Here is a 20,839-nt window from a genome sequence, read left to right as displayed (position 1 = left end):
CTCCTGTATGAATCAGTGCACTAGGGCTAAAAAGATTGGCCACCCCAAGCTTGACAACAACAAGACAAGCATACATTCATTCATTCATTCAGCTGTATTTATTGAGCACTTACTGTGTGCAGAGCTCTGTACTAAGAGCTTGGGAAGTACAAATCGGCAACATACATGCATGACATGCCACCAGCCCCTCCTAAATCAGGCTGTGACGAAGTTGCATCCACAGGATTTAATTTCAGAATTGAAAAATAAGAAAACAAGTGACTATTAAGAGAGATATTCACAAGATAATTATGTGCAGCTTCTGAAAGTTTTTTGGGCTGATTAGCAGACCATCACCTAGAAGTCAGTTCTAATCAGGCCGTACAATGGACTCATGTCTGAGCTGCTTGAGCGACCCCTGAAAACTGGAGTTTAGGCTAAATTTTCAGAGAGGCTTAAAACTTTCCACAGACAATAGATTGGGATAGGTAATAATAAACACTGATAGATAATAAATACCTCCTTCATATCCAGGTACCAGCGAAGAGATCCACCCTTCTTTTTTTTTTAATGGCATTTGTTAAGCGCTTACTATGTGCAAAGCACTGTTCTAAGTGCTGGGGGGATACAAGGTGATCAAATTGTCCCACATGGGGCTCACAGTCTTAACTCCCATTTTACAGATGAGGTAACTGAGGCACAGAGAAGTTAAGTGACTTACCCAAGGTCACACAGCAGACAAGTGGTGGAGCCGGGATTAGAACCCATGACCTCTGACTCCCAAGCCCGGACTCTTTCCACTGAGCCATGCCGCTTCTCCACTTCTTCATTCTTCACCAGACAGCAGTTCTGCCCATGAAGGGGAAGGGACTTTTCACTCCATTGGCTCAAAAAGCTACTTATTTCCCAGATTACTGCACATACCCTGGAAGGGTGGGGAGGAGAAGGGGGAAGGGCTGCAGCAATCTGGTGACCTAAAAATCCTTGATTTATCCAATCCTTGAAGTAGGGCAGGATTACTGAGCATTGGCACATGTTCTTTCTTTCAGCCACAGATGCTCCATCTCTCAACTCAGCAGTCATTCATTCATTCAATCGTATTGGAGAAGCAGCTGTGGCTCAGTGGAAAGAGCACGGGCTTTGGAGTCAGAGGTCATGGGTTCGAATCCCAGCTCCACCACTTGTCAGCTGTGGGACCTTGGGCAAGCCACTTAACTTCTCTGTGCCTCAGTTACCTCACCTGTAAAATGGGATTAAGACTGTGAGCCCCATGTGGGACAACCTGATCACCTTGTATCCCCCCAGCGCTTAGAACAGTGCTTTGCACATAGTAAGCGCTTAATAAATGTCATTATTATCCTTTTAGACTGTGAGCCCACTGTTGGTAGGGACTGTCTCTGTATGTTGCCAAGCGCTTAGTACAGTGCTCTGCACACAGTAAGCGCTCAATAAATACGATTGATTGATTGGTTGATTGAGCACTTACTGTGTGCAGAGCACTGTACTAAATAAAGCACTTAGAAAGTACAATTTGGCAACATATAGAGACAGTCCGTACCCAATAACTGGCTCACAGTCTAGAAAGGGGAGACAGACAGCAAAACAGAAGAGTAGACAGGTGTCAGTGCATTCAAAATAAATAGAATTATAGGTATATACACATCATTAATAAAATTAATAGAATAATAAATATGTACAAGTATACACAAGTGCTGTGGAGAGGGGAAAGGGGTAGAGCAGAGGGAGGGAGTGGGGGTGATGGGGCTGGGAGGAAGAGCAGAGGACAAGGGGGTGCTCAGTCTGGGAAGGCCTCCTGGAGGAGTTGAGCTCTCAGTAGGACTTGGAAGGGAGGAAGAGAGCTAGTTTGGTGGATGTGTGGAGGGAGGGCATTCCAGGCCAGATATAGGACGTGGGTCAAGGGTCAACGAAGGGACAGGTGAGAACAAGACACAGTGAGGAGTTTAGCAACAGGGGAGCGGAGGGTGCGGGTTGGGCTGTAGAAGGAGAGATCCATCCGGCAGGCTCACAGTACCTTAGGCCCACTGGATCTGTCAAGGCCTTAAGTCGCTTTGGAGTCCTTGCTCCAAGAGAAGCTGCCCAGAAGGGGGTTGCAGGGATATGACTGCTGTCATGATTTTATGGTGCCAACTCTCCGCTCTGAAGTAGAAAAAAAGCAGCACTAGATGAAATAGCTCCATCCCACTGCTCTTGAATAGTGAAGCAGTCTCACAGCCACCTTAGTCTTTGGCAAGACAAGGCCCCATAGAACTTCCTATTCTGACAGTGCTCAGGAACGCTGGGTTTCAAGAGGGAAAGGAAGGAAGCAGAAATGTCTTTACCATGCATATTCCAGAAAAGCAACTTTAAATACACATCCAGGCAGCCGCTAAACAATAGGCTGTATAAAAGGAAAGCCTAGAGTCATGAAATTAAGATATCCTAAACAATAGACAATGATAAACAGTTTAATTCCAAATGTTTTAAAACATATTTTAATGATCTTACTATCCAATTACATTCTTGTGAAATGTATTTTAATTATCTGTAGAACTGATAGTTTCTGCAATTACACATGTTTACACAATTCAACCCAACCAGTATAATTAAAAAATAACCATTAAACCTAGTTCAGCTGCAGACTCTCCACTAATCTTATGCGATTAAATTTAAAATTTCCCAGAACACACATACGGGGTAGTTTTGCAATAGGATTTGAAGAATCCAAGGGTTTCGGAATGGTTTGGCTGCAACAAAGAAAATATTAGGTACAGTATCACAAGAAATTATAGGGATCCCATCTTTCTTCTTGTAACTGTACCAGAAAAACAAAAAAACAAACAAAAGGCTTTAAAGTTGTTTCATTCTCCTTTAAAGAGCCATAAATAGACGTAGTTGTGACCCCTTGCTCTAACCTTCTCTCCTGGTTGTAACTCTCAACTCCTTCACATTCATGTCTCATCATTTTCAAAGCCCTCTGAAAACTGAGCCAGAGTCTTTTGAGCCAGCATATCTGAGGTTGTAGCATCTGCTCAGCCAGGTATTTTGGTTTCCGTGTAGTGGAAATGTGGTTTTCCACGCACCTCCTGGAGATGACCCTGTCACAGCCATCAGTGAAAGGAGGGAGCTAAGCAGCCACGGGGATTGAGATTGGAAGGAAACATGCTCTATCTGGCCTGTCTTCATTGCACCTTCTGAAGGGGTATCAGTCCTGGTTGTAATTCATCCTGCTGGTAGTCATATTGAGGGGTATTAAGGATCAGACTTTAGGACAGGGTTCCTGGGAAACTTAAAAATAATGAGAGGATACAAAATTATCCCTAATTTTTGAAGGTTATATGGAGGCATGGGGCAGTAAAGTGATTGGAACAAATTAGGAGTAAGTATGAATAGATGATTCATGGTCATTTGAACTTCAAATCAGCTTTCAACACTCTACATGGCTCAGTAAAACTCCCAATGAAGTTTATATTTTATCCTAAATATTTTTATGTAAGTTCATATGAACAATAATGTTCTTAATTTGCTTTAAATATCTCCTTAATTTGGGTCTCAAAATGCCTTTATCTTTCATGTTAGAATTATAATGTGCCTCACATTGCCCCTTGTACACATTTCCTTTCCCACTTATCAGATTAGGGAATGACTTGTTCTTTGGATAACTCACTCAGCACTTATTTGGAATTTGAGAGAAAATTATCTCATTCACTTATTTCCTCCTGCATCATCAAAATGTCCTAGGGAAACACTTCAGTTTCAAAACAAATTGTTGCAACTATCCTTTAATTTTTAAAGAGCTGAGATTTATCTTCTCACTGTGTAGGGGGGGAAGGGCATCTTAAAACTGCAGACTTCCTATCAATCAATCAATCAATCGCATTTATTGAGCGCTTACTTTGTGCAGAGCACTGTACTAAGCGCTTGGGAAGTACAAGTCGGCAACATATAGAGACAGTCCCTACCCAACAGTGGGCTCACAGTCTAAAAGGGGGAGACAGAGAACAAAACCAAACATACTAACAAAATAAAATAAATAGGGTATGTACAAGTAAAATAAATAAATAAATAGAGTAATAACTATGTACAAACATATATACATATATACAGGTGCTGTGGGGAAGGGAAGCAGGTAAGATGGGGGGATGGAGAGAGGGACGAGGGGGAGAGGAAGGAAGGGGCTCAGTCTGGGAAGGCCTCCTGGAGGAGGTGAGCTCTCAGTAGGGCCTTGAAGGGAGGAAGAGAGCTAGCTTGGCGGAGGGGCAGAGGGAGGGCATTCCAGGACCAGGGGATGGCGTGGGCCGGGGGTCGATGGCGGGACAGGCAAGAGCGAGGTACAGTGAGGAGATTAGTGGCGGAGGAGCGGAGGGTGCGGGCTGGGCTGGAGAAGGAGAGAAGGGAGGTGAGGTAGGAGGGGACGAGGTGATGACAGTCATTCACAAGCTATATTATCCCTCCTGTGCAAGTTTCCTCTAAATCCGTCTTCCAAATCTGCTGCTATTCACATTCATTCCACCTTTCTTCAGGCTCCATTTTCCTCTCCCCAACTATTCCTATTCAGAGCCTATCTTCCATCCACAGTATAAAGAGTCAGTGAATTTTGAATGTGTCATTTACCCAATAGGCTGTGCAAGAAATGTGATTTGACATTATTTTTCTTCAAGGAAAAAATGATAAATTAAGAGGTAAACATATATGCAAATTTGTGAGATAAATAAAATTTCCATTTTGGATTAAGAGAAAAGGATAGCTTTCTTAATGAGTAAGGCTGAATCATATTTGCATAAATTGCTTTAGCAGAAAGGGAATTTCATGAATGTTTATAAATTGATTTTTCAGGCAGTAGATTAGTATAAAGATTCACAAATACAATGTATTGCGATGGTCTTCATTCTAAAAGTGGAAATCCTTTCTACATTTTGCAAATTGTCAAAAACATTAACAAAATGTGTATATATTGTATATATACAAAACCACACACACACACACACACACACACACACACACAATATGGTGAAATGACAAAAAGTAGCCAAAATACAAAGGAAGAGGGAAATAATTTTTAGTTTAACATACTGAACTGATACTATTGAACAGTGATTCAAGCATCTAGATGAAAGATGTCACAGGGTCACAGATCTCAATTAGCATGTCATTGACTGTGATTCAAGATTTTGCCTAAAATTCAATATTCATGCTTACCATAATGAATTGATAAAACACAAGGGTAAAACATAATTAAAAAAAAAACTTTTCTTTTTACCGAAACAGTAGACACAAGTTAAATATCAGAAATCCATATTTCGGTTTGGGTTCCTTTACCTGGATGTCCTGCTGTAACTTCAAACTTAATATGTCCAAAACTGGATTTCTCAATTTCTCTCCCTAAATCTCTCCTTCCTGCAGCTTTCCTATCACTATAGACAGCACCAACATTCGTCCTGTTTCACAAATCTACAACCTTGACATTATCCTTGACTCATCTCTCCCTCTCATGCAGCATAATTAGTCATTAAATAATAATAATAATAATGGCATTTATTAAGCGCTTACTATGTGCAAAGCATTGTTCTAAGCACTGGGAAGGTTACAAGGTGATCAGGTTGTCTCACGGGGGGCTCACTGTCTTAATCCCCATTTTACAGATGAGGGAACTGAGGCACAGAGAAGTTAAGTGACTTGCCCAAAGTCACACAGCTGACAAGTGGTGGAGCCAGGACTTGAACCCATGACCTCTGACTCCAAAGCCCGGGCTCTTTCCACTGAACCACGCTGCTTCTGAAGCATCTCCACTACATCTCCAGAATTCACTCCTTCCTCTCCATCCAAACTGCTGCCATGCTGGCTCAAGTGCCTGTCATTTCTCACCTTAACTGCTTCATCTGCCTCCATGCTGACCTTCCAGTCTCCAGCTTCTCCCCTCTCCAATCCATACTTCACTCTGTGCCCTGATCTAAATGAGTTTTATTTTGGGGGGTTTTTTTGGAGACTGAGAAGGAGCAGTCAATTTAGGAGGACAACCAGGAACAGACAAGTGAAGCAAGTTTGGATAAGAAGATGGGAAGAGAGCGTTTCCACCATAAGACAGGAAGCACAATTGTTTCCACATCAATTATTGTTAAAAAGATAGGAGAGCGTAGCCTTTGATACTTCTACTACCACCAAGACATTTTAGTAACAAGAATAACTGTCTTGTTTTAAAAGAAGAAATTAAAGTGAACAAAATAATGCTTGATCCTCAGCTGCTTGCCGAACTTCCCAGCCTGACTTTTGGGAACAACCCTCAAGTATTAATGCCCTGGATAATGGCAATGATCACAGTTTTCAGTTATATGTTCAAGTGGGATCTTGGGCTTTCTGATTAAACTCGGACTCCTTAAACAAAATTAAATTTCACTGGCCTGCTATGAACCCTGAAATTATCATCACCTCTCTCTTTTCCTCTTTTTATGTTACAGCATAAAAGAGTCTTCCATTCTGATTGAACAAGTTGTACCTAGAAACACTTTGAAGGAATTTTGGAAGGAAAATAATCCTCCCTAGGTTAATATACTTGAATAACAGGCAATAGTTTAGTCAAACAGCTATCCCTGTGAGGAAGGAATTCAATATTTAGGTTTTCACTATTATCTTGGGGATGGACTTGACATAATGTACAATAAAGTCACATTTATGGAATTGAATCTGATAGGTGAGTTGCTGTTGCAACAATTGCTCTTGACTGGCTGAGTGGAAACAGGGAAACAACTAAGGTGTTGGAAATATGAGAAACCCTGTAACTGTGTCTCGCATTTTACCAAGACTTATAATTATGACTTACAATCAGTATCCTCCTCAGCTCTGGTCTGCCCATCAGCCTTTCCCAAATAAATATTTATTTAATGAGTGCTTACTATACTAAGTTCCTGCAGGCAGAGATTTACTCTACTAACTCCATTGTATTCTACCAAGAGCTTTGTATGATAAACACTTAATGAATATTGTACTCTTGGGAGAGTACAGTAGAGTTAGTAGAAATGATCCATGCCCTACAGGAGTTTATAATCTATCAAGAGAGATAGGCATCATAAATTAAAATAGGGGCAGCAAGTGAATATAAAGATCAATCAACTATATTTATTTAGTGTCTACTGTGTGCAGAACACTGTATTAAGTGTCTGAGAGAGTACGATATAACAAGAGTTGTAGACATATTCCCTGTCCACAAGGAGCTGACAGTCTAGAGGATATGTGTGTTAAGTACTCTGGGGTAGTGGAGGGTGGGGTGAGTATCTAAATGCTAGGGAGATGTGGATTAAAATCCATAGGTGACCAAGTATGGGGAGAAAATAAGGTGGGAAGTTAAAATATTATTCAGAGAAGGCTTTCTGGAGGAGATGTGATTTCACTAGGGCTACAAAGATAGGGAGATTGGTAGTCCTTTGGATGAAAGAAGGGAGGGAATTCCAGGAAGAATGGAAGTTCAGTTGCCATCTATGGTTGGAATGTGTATGCATTTCCTTCTTGTAGAGAAACATCAGTGCTGAGAAGTTAAGTGACTTGCTCAAGGTCACACAGTTAGTGGAAGAGCTAGGGTTCAATACCAAACCTCCTGGCTCCCCATCCCATTATTGCTCCAGAAGGCTATGTTGTTTTTCTGTAGGGAAGAGATAATCAACTATAAAGCCAATGGTTCACAGAGGCTAGTTTTGCTTACACTTCCCAGAAGCTATTGGGACAACCTTGGAGGAAACTATCTCCTCTGCCAATAGTGGGGAAGACCCACCCCTTGAAGAAGAAGCTGAGTTTCTCAGAGGGAATGGTGCAGAAGTAAGCTAGTTGGAGCTACCTGTGGTGTGCTCTATCTGACTATCTACTCCCCTGAGACCCACCCAGAAGAATTCTTGGTGGAAAAAGTATTTCTCTCTTATCAAGCTATACCTGGGATAAAGATAAAAGACCGAGTAAATTAATTTAGTGATTAATTTAGACTACACTCTTTTTCCAGCCACATCCTTGAGCAAAGTCTTCAGACAGCCTCATGGTATAAACTCTCAGTGTCTTTCTGTTAAACAGTTTGGCCCTTGTATTTTGAATTTCAGTGACTTAAAATATTACATTTACACCTTATTTGATCTTTTCTATTATGTAATTTCCAATTAGTGGTACTGAATAAATACCTACTTTAGTCATTATGAAACTGGTTTCACCTTCACAGACCACTCCACTGGCTCCAGTTGGCTCTTTTAATCCCATTTTTCCTTGGATTTCCCCAAATATAGGATGGTTAACTTTGGGATTGTACAGGTAAATGACCCAAATTTGATCTCAATTCTACCTTCTGAGTCTAATAGTGTGGTTAATTAAAAGAATGGACAAATAAGAGGGAGAGAGCTAGTAGAGAATATGAAAGTCAGTGGTCGGGAGTTTCTGCTTGATGTGGAGAGGAATAGGTAAACAACTACTGAAGGTATTTAATGAGTGGAAAGATGTGTGCAGAATTTGTAGAAAAACTATCTGCACAGCAAAATGAAGGATGGACTGGAGAGCATAGAGACAGGAAGATCAGAGAGGAGGCTGATCTGGTAATCCAATCAAGATAAATGGGCATCTCAACCAGGATGTTGGCCATTGGTTTGATATTTTCCTTAACTTATCACTCAACTTCTCAACTCTCACGTTCAGCTTGTGGCTAATTCCTGCAAGTTTTTCCTCTACAACGTTTCTGGGTTCCGCCTTGTTCTCTCAATCAATCACATATATCAATCAATCAATTACATTCAATGAGTGTTTAATGTGTGCAGAGCACTATACTACATACTTGGGAGAGCACAATATAACGATATAACAGAGTTGGTAGACACCTTCCCTGCCCATAATGAGATCTCAGGCTAGAGTAGTTTACAGTCAGGAGAGCTTGAGTATTTACTGTGTGCAGAACACTGAGTGCTCAATAAACAGTATTGATTTATTGATTGGTTGAAAATGACTGTCAGGCAGAAAAAATGATCTGGTGCAAGTGCTATTAGAAGGGGAGAATGTATAGGGTCAGTGGTACAGGTAAGGGGCATAGATATTTTTAAAGTAGATGGGAGATCACCCAGGAGAGATCCCTGGGAAGGATGAGAGAGGAAATGAAGGAATGGGGCAGTGGAGATAGCGAGGGGGAGATATTGTAGAGCTAAGGCCTGAAGGTTCTGTTTTTTCAATAAAGAAATTGATAACATCATTAGGAGCAAGAAAGGAGACCCAGGACTGGTGCAATTCAGGAGGGAATTAAATGCATGGATTAATTGGTGAAGGCAATGAGCATGGCAATTGATGAGGCAGGAAATGCTGACATCAATAAGGGTGACACTGAATGGCAGCCTGCCTTTCTGAAGTAGCACTCTGTAACACAGGGACTGAAGTGGAAGAAGTATATTGTGTTTGTGATACAAGGTTGGTGCTTAGTGGTTGATTTGCCAAGGTAAAATTGAGGATCCATTAAACATGTCAATTTCTCATCTATAACCTATGGAAACCAATGACCATATCCTTGCTTGGATTTTTTTCCTTGAAGGTCTCTGAGATGTGCTGTGCTTTGTCTGGCCTCCAGAAATATTCATGGTAGAACAATGAACACTATTTTTGGTCTGTTTTCTCTTCCCTAAGTTTCTGTTGGCTGCACGTGATTGTGATGAAGTTCAGGCTACCACTGGAGAAAAAGTTACAATCAAGGGCTGAGGGCAAACAGGAAGCAAGCCCGAGAACTCCTTATATTTCTCAGAAGTTAAAGGCCCTCATTGTGAATGTTTGCTTCTCCATTGGGCAGGGTTCTTTAAAATAAACAGAGGGCATATGGTGACTTGTTCTGTTTTCTCTCTTGCTGTTGAAAAATATTGATAGTCTCATCACAGTTCTGCCATGTGCTGTGTGAAAGAATACCCTCAGAATTTTAAGTGTTCGAGGAACTTTGTAAAGACATAAGTCCTTATATAGTTATAGAACCCCATCTATCTGGGAGTATATTGTAATTTGGATCTGGTTTAACTTTTGCTGCTTTCTGTTCCTGTGTCTCTTCTGTACCTCAGGTCTGAATGGGAAGGGAATTTGCCTATTATATTGTTATATTGTACTACCCCACACACTTGGTGCAGCGCTGGGCACAAGGTAAACTGTCAATAAATATGACTGACTGGCTAAATTTCAGCACTCTCACCAAGTGACCCTGACTAAATAACTACCTTATGAATAAGCACTGCAGGAGTATGGCTAGAAATTGATCAATAGCATTTACTGAATGTTTACTGTGTTCAGGGCACTGTACTAAGTGCTTAGGGGAGTACAGAAGAATTAGTAGACATGATCCTTGCCCTTGACTAGCTTTCAGAAGTGCTTTCCAAGTGTTTAGGACAGTGTTCTTGTGTACAGTAAGTTTTCAATAATTATTGTTGATTGTTTTACAATCTAGCACAGGAGACAAACACAAAAATAAATTACAATTAGGAGGAAGTGACAGGGTATAAAGACATGCACATAAGAATGTACTGTGGGTTCTTTTTTGACTACCCAAGTGTTTGGATAATGTGGAAGTGTCAAAGTGGCAGTTGAGATAGATATAGGGTGCAGAGGTGAGAGATATATCAGGGAAAGCATCCAGGAAATGGTGTGATTTTGGAAGGGATTTGAAAATTTGGGGAACATCAAGAGGTTGATATTATTATCAGGAGGAGGAGGAGGAGGAGAAGGAGGATAGTAATAATAATTGTGGTATTTTTTAAGTTCTGACTATATGCCCAGCACTTAACTGAAGACTAGAAGAGATACAAGAAATCAGTTCTGGCATGGAACCTGTCCCATCTGGGAATCACAGTCTATGGGGGAAGCAAAAGAGACATTTAATCACTATTTTAGACATGAGTAAACTGAGGCACCAAAAGATTAAGTGAGCTTCCCAAGGTCACACAGCAGACAAGTGGTGGAACTAGGATGACAACCTAGGTGTCCTGACTCCTAGACCTATACTCTTTCTATTAGGCTGAGATGCTTTGTAATGTCATTCATTCATTCATTTGCATTTATTGAGCCCTTACTGTGTCCAGAGCACTGTACTAAGCACTTGGAAAGTACAATTTGGCAACAAATAGAGATAATCCCTACCCAACAACAACACTCAATAAATACGATTGAATGAATGAATATTTTTGTACACCCATAACCTAAAGAAGTTTTTTATAAGAATAAATCTTCAAGAGAAGACCTTATTAAACAAATGAATTAATGGGCATCATGACTTTAGCAAATAAATGCAGCTCTTCTATTTTCAAAGTGTTTACACAAGAAAATGTTAAAAAAGTGAACAGTTAGCCTACTCATTCCTGACAGGAAAGATACTGGGGTATGGAAAAGATCAGTTGAATTAACTTAGCTTGGGCTGCCATTCCCTGAATAATTTCTGACTGAAGATAAATATGGAAAAGATTTCAAGTAATTCTTATTTTAACCCATTTATAATGTCAAAGACAATTATCTTCAACCAAATGCACTGACTTTCTCTGGGATATAAAGCAAACCTGTGATTCAGGTAAATTAAAGCAGTACTTTCCAATTTCTCAAACTTTTTTTTTCATCATGAGATTGTGGCATCTTACATATTCATATCTCTGCTCTCACTGTATATACTCATAGGAAAATCATAGCATTTTGGTTAAAATGCAATGAATAACTTGCTAAATATAATCGTCTTTGGGTTCAGTGATTATAGATACTTATGATTAGTGCTTTCCCTCAGGAGGGATAATAACAATAATAATAATAACTGTTATTATTATTATTATTAAGGACCCCATAAGGGCCCAGAGGAGTATGAATCAGAGCCACTCAACACAGGACCAAATCAATCCAGGGGACAGTGGGTCTGATGTGATATTTAAGAATGGAAGTAGTTCTTTAGGAAGTATTTCTCTTTATACATATCCATCCCTGAGCCTTAGTTCCAGTCAGTTATGTCTACCAACTCTATAGAACTCTCCCAAATGCTTAGTACACTGCTCTGCACACTGTAAGTGTTCAATAAATTGATTAGTTGATTGATTTCAGTCTAACCCCTGGGACCAGTTCAGGACATCTTGGGGCCACATCAATCAATCAATCAATCGTATTTATTGAGCGCTTACTGTGTGCAGAGCACTGTACTAAGCGCTTGGGAAGTACAAGTTGGCAACATATAGAGACAGTCCCTACCCAACAGTGGGCTCACAGTCTAAAAGGGAGCCACATCTTGGGGACTTGGAGCCCCAGTGCTTAGACTGGGGGTTACCTAACTATGTCTGGGGATGGAGCCATCAGCCAAAGATGGGAGCTTCTTACTTTTCTCTTTCTCCATCCCCCTTCACACCCAACCCAGTAAGTTTTAAGAATTTCAGATGGGAGAGAACTGACCCAGCAGTGGAGAAAAATCATTTTCAGTATTCCAGCTGCATTCACCGGATACAGGACACCTCATCTCCTCCCAGCAACCACTGATTTTGTACCAAGTGACTTACTCCAAGTCCCACACCTCAATATGGATATTCGTTCTCAAAAATAAATAATGAAAAAAGGAAATTACTGTAATATAGCAGCAGATATGCAAGGTATTGTGTTCTCTAGAATAGCCGAGTTTCCCGACTCACTCTGGGACTTTATCCTTAATCCCATTTCCATATCAGGTTTTTGAATATTCATTTCCCTGAAAATTTCCTATTAACAGTGAAGTCATTTTTTACTATCAACATCGACTAATAAATCTTTTACTGCAAAATGGGTGCAATTAAATATATGGCAACGTATTTTCTACATTCATCATTCAGATAACTTGTTACTGAACGGAACCTATTCTAATCACAGTGCAGAACAAATCCTTCTTTGCACAAAAAATGACATTGTGTGTACTTCATAATGTGCCGTGGCCCTTACTGTCTATGTCTTTCCTGCAGTCTAGGCCCCAGTAGGAATGCCACTGGCAGGGGTGAGAGACCAAGCGCGGTGTTGTGCAAATGACTGGCACTGAAGTCAATTTCATCCCACAGATGCTCAGATCGGGGTTCAAAAGCCAATCCCCACTGGAGTCTCTATCATGATCACTGCCAGAAAAACAATTTAGAAGAAGATGCAAAAGTGAGGTAGTGAGGAAATGCAATACACTTCTGCAATTAGTCTTGCTTAGATTTATCCAGAGGGCAATGAAACTGTTGCCAAGATTATCTCCCTAAGGCTTCTGTAAGTTTCTCGAGAGCAGGGATTATGTATTGTCCTCTTCAAAGCGCTTGGTCGGTGATCAGTGCAAAGTAAGAACTCAGTAAATGTGATTCATGGACTAGGTTTTGATAAGGAACTCTCCATCTTTTGCAAAAAGAAGGAACACTGCAGTGCAAGAGAGGCCTTCTCTCTAGGGGAGTGGAACATTACAGACTTATATCCATGAGGAAAAAGGCCTTTTCTCTCTTCAACCTTGCTAATCTTCACTCATTTCTCAATGAATAAGCTCTTGGACAAGCAGTTTTCTAATAACAAAGTACAAAATAGAGTTTCAAAGTTGGGCATCCAGTCTGACAATCCTATGATTTCTGCATGTGCAAAACCTACGCTGACAATAATGGGAATAACTATCTTAGACCTGCTGGAAATTTCAAAAAAAGTCATTTTTCCAAAAGAAAAGAAACAGCTCCTAAAGAAGGGTCTTTTCCTTGCTGCCTTTGTTAGAACATGGCATCAAAGAGTAACTTTGAACCAGTCTCAGAAATTCTCATATGAAGAGAATAAAATAGGTTTTCTCCCAGACCTATATCTGCTGAAGAAATAGATGAAATCTAAAAGTAATACTATATATATGTATATATAGAGAGAGAAAGAGAGAGAGAGAGTACTGCATGACATTTTCAAAACTAAATCAATCTTTTTGCAGTATTTGAATTAGCATGGAATATGCATTGTATACACCTTGTATATGCTTTGTGTGAAAAATTTTGTTTAATGCCTGAGATAGGTATATAGAGGGGAAAATGAACCGTTTTTATATTCCTTTATATAAAAAGCCCAGCTTCAAGCCTCAAATTTTTCCTTCTCATTTTACAGGCAAGAATGAATAATGCTTCCAACTGCAAACCTGAATTATTTAAGGCGGGCAAAGGTCATTAAAATGCAATAAATAAAGTACTGTGATTCGGAAACACATTCACTAGTTTTGTTTCCACTGGTTTTATTTAAATCCTCAATTTGCAGTAGTCGTGAACATAAAGTTATTTCTTCAACTTTACCCAGAGTGCCATCTAATGGCCCTGTTGTTTCAAATGAGACAAATCTAAATGTGTTACTGAGGAGAATTAATTTTAAGATACAAACGAAACAACCATAGCGAACACTGGATACTTGCCAGTGACTTCTCTAGCAAAATGCCTAAGGAGACTCTAATGATAAATTAAGTAGCTAACTTCAAACAGAACTAGTAAAAATAATTCCATAAGCACAACTTCTTGCCCACAGATGATGACTGTGCCATAGAGGCGCATGCCCAAGGAGACATGTAATACTTCCTCCTCTACATATCCATTTTCCCTTTCTCTTCTAGCTGTAAATTATTTTGTCTGTCTCTTCCAGAATTTGAGAGCAGGGACCGTATCTTCTAACACTATTCTACTCACCCAGGTTCTTAGTGTGGTGCTCTGCACACATTTGGTGCAGACCAACGCAGTCACAGCCAAAGAGGCCAACCAGACTGATTACATCATGAAGGGAATAGATGGGAAAACAAAAGGTAGAGTACTGCTTGTATATAAAAACATTGGTAAGGCCACCCCTAAGATGATAAATGTAGTTTTGTTCATGGCATCTTAAGAAGAACATAAATGGGCTTCAGAGGGTATATGGACAGGGGCATGCAGTGACTAAGCTATAGGTAGGTATTCTAAGACCCCTTTAAGATCTAAAGTCTGGGATTGCCACTGCCTAATATTTAGACCAATCTCTCCCATTGCTTAGAATCTGTTGCTCTGGAAGCCCTATTTCCTACCTCAACACCATTCCAAAGCCTGGGAAAACTGGGTTTAGTTCTCAATGAAGAATTATTGGTGGAGAGCAGTGAGGGTTCAGAGTTCTTCTTCCAATAACTTTTTTCCCCTATCTTAACACTGTTTCTGATTCTATTCCTTATTGTTACTCATAATTCATTGTTTGTATCCATTTACCTCACACTTAGATTGTGATCCCTGTTTGGAAGAGAAACCATATCTGATTTAATGATATTATCTCCACCCTACTGCTCAGCATGAGGAGGCTCATGGCCTAATGGAAACAGCACAGGTCTAGGAGTCAGAACGCCTCGATTCTAATCCCGGCTCCACCACATACCCACTGTGTGATTTTGGGCAAGTGATTTCAGTTCTCTGTGCCTCAGTTTTCTCATCTGCAAAATGGGTATTAAATATCTCTTCTCCTTCCCTAGGACTGTGGGTCCTGCATGGGACATGGATTTCATCTCAAGAGATTATATTTTATTTACTAGCCCAGTACTTGGCACCTAGTAAACACTGAACAAATATCATCATTATTTTTATCATAGTAAAGTCTCTCTCTAGACTGTAAGCTCAATACCAGCAGAGAAAGTATCTACCAACTCTGGTATTGTACCCACCCAAGGACTTAGTACAGTGCTCTGAAGTGCTCAATACATGTGATTGATTACTAGAGAGAATGTTGAGCATGTAGAGGGAAAAGTGGAGGTTAATAGATAGGTTGATGGATGGATGATAATACTTTAAAAGAATGCTAGAGAGAACAACCAACACACAATTTCTCCATCATCATCATCAATCGTATTTATTGAGTGCTTACTGTGTGCAGAGCACTGTACTAAGCGCTTGGGAAGTACAAGTTGGCAACATATAGAGACAGTCCCTACCCAACAGTGGGCTCACAGTCTAAAATTTCTCCAGGCATTCCATTGCTACTGGCAAAGCTGATTACTAGGTTGGATGAACTAGTGAAGATATCTTTGTTATGTTCTTAGGATTCACTTCAGTAAGGATAGCCAATTTTCTGGAAGACAATCAGTCAATCAAAATACTGGAAGCCGGTCGGGAGCGAGGTGTCAGTATGACATTACCATGTTAATACAATCACTCATCCTATCCCTGGATTACTGAATTGACTGAAAATGACTGGATTACTGAATCAGCATCCTTTCTGACCTCCCAACCTCCTTTCTCTCCCCACTTCAGTCTATACATCACTCTGCTGCCCGGATTATCTTTCTACAGAAACGTTCTGGGCATGTCTCCCCCCTCCTCAAAAACCTCCGTATCAAACAAAAACTCCTCACTATTGGCTTCAAGGCTCTCCATCACCTTGCCCCTCCTACCTCACCTCCCTTCTCTCCTTCTACATCCTAGCCCACACATTCTATTCCTCTGGCACTAAGCTGCTCACTGTGCCTCATTCTCACCTATCCCACCATCAACCCCTGGCCTAAGTCCTACCTCTGGCCTGGAATGCCCTCCCTCCTCAAATGTGCCAAACAATCACACTTCCCCTCTTCAAAGTCCTACTGAAGGCTCTCCTCTTCAAAGAGTCCTTCCCAGACGGAGCCCCCCTTTTCCTCAGCTTCCCCCTCCCCACTGCCTCAACTCTCTCCCTTTGCTCTACCTCCCCACCCCACAGCACGTATGTATATATGTGCATATCTATAATTCTATTTATTTATATTGATGTCTGTTTACTTGTTTTGATGTGTATATATCTATAATTCTATTTATTTATATTGATGCTATTGATGTCTGTTTACTTGTTTTGCTGTCTGTCTCCCCCTTTCTAGATTGTAAGCCTATTGTTGGCAGGGATTGTCTCTATTGCTGAATTGTACTTTCCAAGAGCACAGTAAGCACTCAATAAATACGATTGAATGAGTGAATGAATAAATTACTATGACACATGGAGGTAAGAGAGGGTAGTCAAATGTGCTGGCAGTTTAGGTTGATGATCCACTTCTGTGGGAAGCCCTTCGAAGGTCTGCGATTGCAGAGTAAAGTAACAAACAAGCTCCTTTATATTTTCTTATTCTTTTAAACAAAGACCTGAAACCGTCGAGTTCTCAAAGCCTTCAAAGCCTTATTGAAGGTACATCTCCTCCAAGAGGCATTCCCTGACTAAGCCCCCATTTCCTTTTCTCCCACTCCCTTCTGGGTCACCCTGATTTACTCCATTTATTCACTGCCCTGTCAGTCCCACAGTGCTTAGGTACAAATCCACAATTTTTAAATTTATATTAACATCTGGACTGTAAACTCGTGGTGGGCAGGGAATGTGCCTTTTATATTGTTACGTTGTACTCTCCCAAGTGCTTAGTACAGTGCTCAGTAAATATGATTGCTTGAGTTCTCATGCACAGACTATTATTCCTCTTCCTCTTAGCAACATACCTACTTCTGGAATATAAACCTCTCTAGCTAGCTATTATCAGGTTTCTTTTTATTGAAATTATAAACGACTATTTTCCCCCCCCAGAGAACTTTTACATCAGTTATTTCTTTTTATCCTCACAATATCCTTATGAGGGAAGGAGAGGCAACTAAATCATCCTATTTTACAGGTGAGGAAACTGGAGGATAAAGTTAAGTGACTTGCACAGTCATACTGCAAATTCAAAGCTATTGGATCTTATTCTCTGTAAACTTTTTAACTTGCATTTTCATTCAGGGTTGAGACATAAGGTGAAGAGAAGCATCTCCTCTGATAATACTCAAGAGCCTAATGCTTTACTTAATTGGCAGCTAGCTATTCATAATTTTTTTCAAAAGCTGCTCTTTAAAACAGTATGAGGAGTTTAAGGCTTTATTCAGGGTTAAAAAAAAACATAGAAAGGAAAAACCATAAGCAGGATTGCATTTGTGGCAATATGTTTTCAGCTCATCCATTTTTGCCCACTTCTTATGTAGAACGTGAAGTGAATGGTGCCCCTTAAATAATCCAATAATCATGAAGAAAATGTTGTGAAAAGACAGGTCATCTTCAGTGAGCCATGAAATGAGATTTGGTTTGAAAGAAACAACAGACTCTCACTTCACTTTATTACACACCGTTTTCTTTAATGTGGTTGGAGACACGGTGAACTATAGTTCCAAATGATTCAGCCTTCAGAGAAATGAGGTATTTGTAATTATGATGTGCTACATATGTTTAATCTAGACAATGATTAAAAACAGAATTTTTAAATGTGGGCAATTCTAATCTCCTAATCTATAGAGTTCTAAAGCTATAATTGAAAGGGCATAGCAGAGATCCAGCGAGATTGTTCATTTTTCAGTAGGTCAGAAAAAGAAGGAAAAATTCTCGACTTGGCTAAATTCATTTTTTGATTCTAAGTACTTCAAATATAATGAAAAAGGAAACCAGGTTGCTATGCAAGACAGATTAAGCATAAAATACAAGAAATACACATTTGAATGGAAATAGTGAAAGTCTGCGTGTTATAATAAAATGTTTAAGCCCAGTTTAGGTGCCATGAAATGGAGGTACAGACAGAGATCTGGGCTCCTAGTCCAGTGCTCTGTACACAGTAAGCACACAAGGCATATGATTGATGGATTGATTGATTGATTCCAGTTCTAATTCTGCCACTGGCCTGCTGTGGGGCCTTGGACAAGTCACTTAACCTCTCTGGGCTTCATTTTCCTCATCAGCAAAATGAAATATTTAACAGCTGCCAGGAATGTTGGGAAAATGAAATAAGGTCACTGATGGGACGGCACTATAGCAAAACACACAGTATTATTAACCATAAATTTTCCCTTGTTTATCTTATTAGTGACCTCTACTCCACAAATTTACCCTTCTTGAATCTATTGATATTTTCTGCCTCCACAGTATTCTGAAGTACCAAATTTCTTATGCTTTTCACTACAAAAGAGATATTTCTTTTTGACTGCCCTGAACCTAGGCTTCTAACAGGGGCTCTCCACTCCTGTTAGCGTAATATTTGGTGAACAATGCTCTTAAATTTATATTTCAATACATTCTGGAAGGATAACTTCATGATCCTACAATGACCTCTAGATTGTAAACTCCTTGTGTACAGGAAACATGTCTACCAACTCTGTTGTACTGACCTCTGTCAAGTGCTTAGTAGAGTGCTTTACACTGAGGCACACTCATGAGACATATCCAGGCATATCTGTATTAACCACTAACTAAAGTTTTGAGCTTGAGTTGCAGACATCCAATCGGCCTCTTGCGCTGAATCTGCTACTAATCTTGATGAATAAAAGTCTCCTGATGATGATTTGAAACAATCGAAGTTTGGTTTGAAGTACTGAAGGAATTGTGTAAATGGGTTGAGATTGGTTGCACTTGCTTGTCTATGTAGCAGTGTATCCAGAACAAGTGTGGTTAGAGGAACTGACCAGGGGGGTGGAAGGATTTCAGAATGTGGATTGTCTGTGGTGAAATTCCAAGAGAGAAAGCTGGGTAGCTCCACTGTTCAGGAATTATCCCTTTAGAAGGGAATTTGAGGGAAGGCACATTCCTCAAGCAAATGATTAAACTTCCCTTATTGTGAAATGTGGATCACCTGATTGGAGTCATCAGCTAAGGTGCAAAATGCAAAAAGAGGTAATAAAGAAAGAATCACAACTACTCTCTCACCCCAGCAGGAATCCCTGCCTCTAATCTAACAAAGAGGTCTGTAAATGGGTTAGGAAAAGAATGGGTTACTGTGTAAAAATGGGTTACTGAGTGCCAGGTAAAGAACAGTTCGAACAAAGACTGTGAGCCCACTATTGGGTAGGGACTGTCTCTATATGTTGCCAACTTGTACTTCCCAAGCGCTTAGTACAGTGCTCTGCACACCACAGTAAGCGCTCAATAAATACGATTGATGATGATGAACAAAGAAACCTTGATTTTGGGAGATTTCACCAATGAAGTAACAATGTGTGGTTGGGGTGGGGGGGAATACACTTATGCCAGTGTAAAAAAAAAAAAAAAAATTGGAGTTCATTATACAAAAATATGGTCTTACTGAATGATGTTGCTGGGTTCTTAATTTATTTCTGAAATTCTAACTCCCTAGATTTTAGCCCAACAGGACACATTGCCTTGAAGACAGGGCCAACCGCTCAGCTGCTTCGCAGAACACCTACTTTGAATCCAAGCCATGAAAAGGAAAAGACGTATTCTCACTAGAAGACCTAGTCCCAAGAGGATTTGGGCACCAGTGTCTGGGTGGAGATGAGTCACAAACTGTATGAAAATGCGTGGGTGGGGGAAAAAGTGTTATAATTGATAGGTTTATGTTCATTGACAACTTGTGAAGCTAATAGAATCCCACATGTTTTGTGAGGATCCTAGGACTCTTCTCAGATCCCTCCTTTTGCCCTCCTATTGGTCTTGCTGTTGCTGAGCCAAATGGGAGAGACAAAGCAAGAGGAGGAAATAGAGAAAACCCTACATCCCAGTGTTATGCTACTACTACTACTACTACTACTAATAATAATAATGATGGCATTTGTTAAGCACTTACTATGTGTCAAGCAGTGTTCTAAATGCTGGGGAGGATATAAGGTGATCAAGTTACATGGGGCTCACAGTCTCAATCCCCATTTTACAGATGAGGTAACTGAGGCACAGAGAAGTTAAGTGACTTGCCCAAAATCACACAGCCGACAAGTGGTGGAGCTGGAATTAGAACCCATGACCTCTTACTCCCAAGCCCGTGCTCTCTCCACTGAGCCATGCTGCTTACTACTGTAGAAAAATCCCTATTGAAGGGACTGATGGTGATATTGATAATCACATATGTGACAGTATTTTTTCCTCTTGTTTGAAGATTGTTTTGCATAGTTTCTGGGTTTACCAATGTAGCAAAGTCCCTACT

Source organism: Tachyglossus aculeatus, chromosome 4, assembly GCF_015852505.1.
Source record: "Tachyglossus aculeatus isolate mTacAcu1 chromosome 4, mTacAcu1.pri, whole genome shotgun sequence".
NCBI classification, from domain to species: domain Eukaryota; kingdom Metazoa; phylum Chordata; class Mammalia; order Monotremata; family Tachyglossidae; genus Tachyglossus; species Tachyglossus aculeatus.
This window is presented reverse-complemented; position numbering follows the sequence as displayed.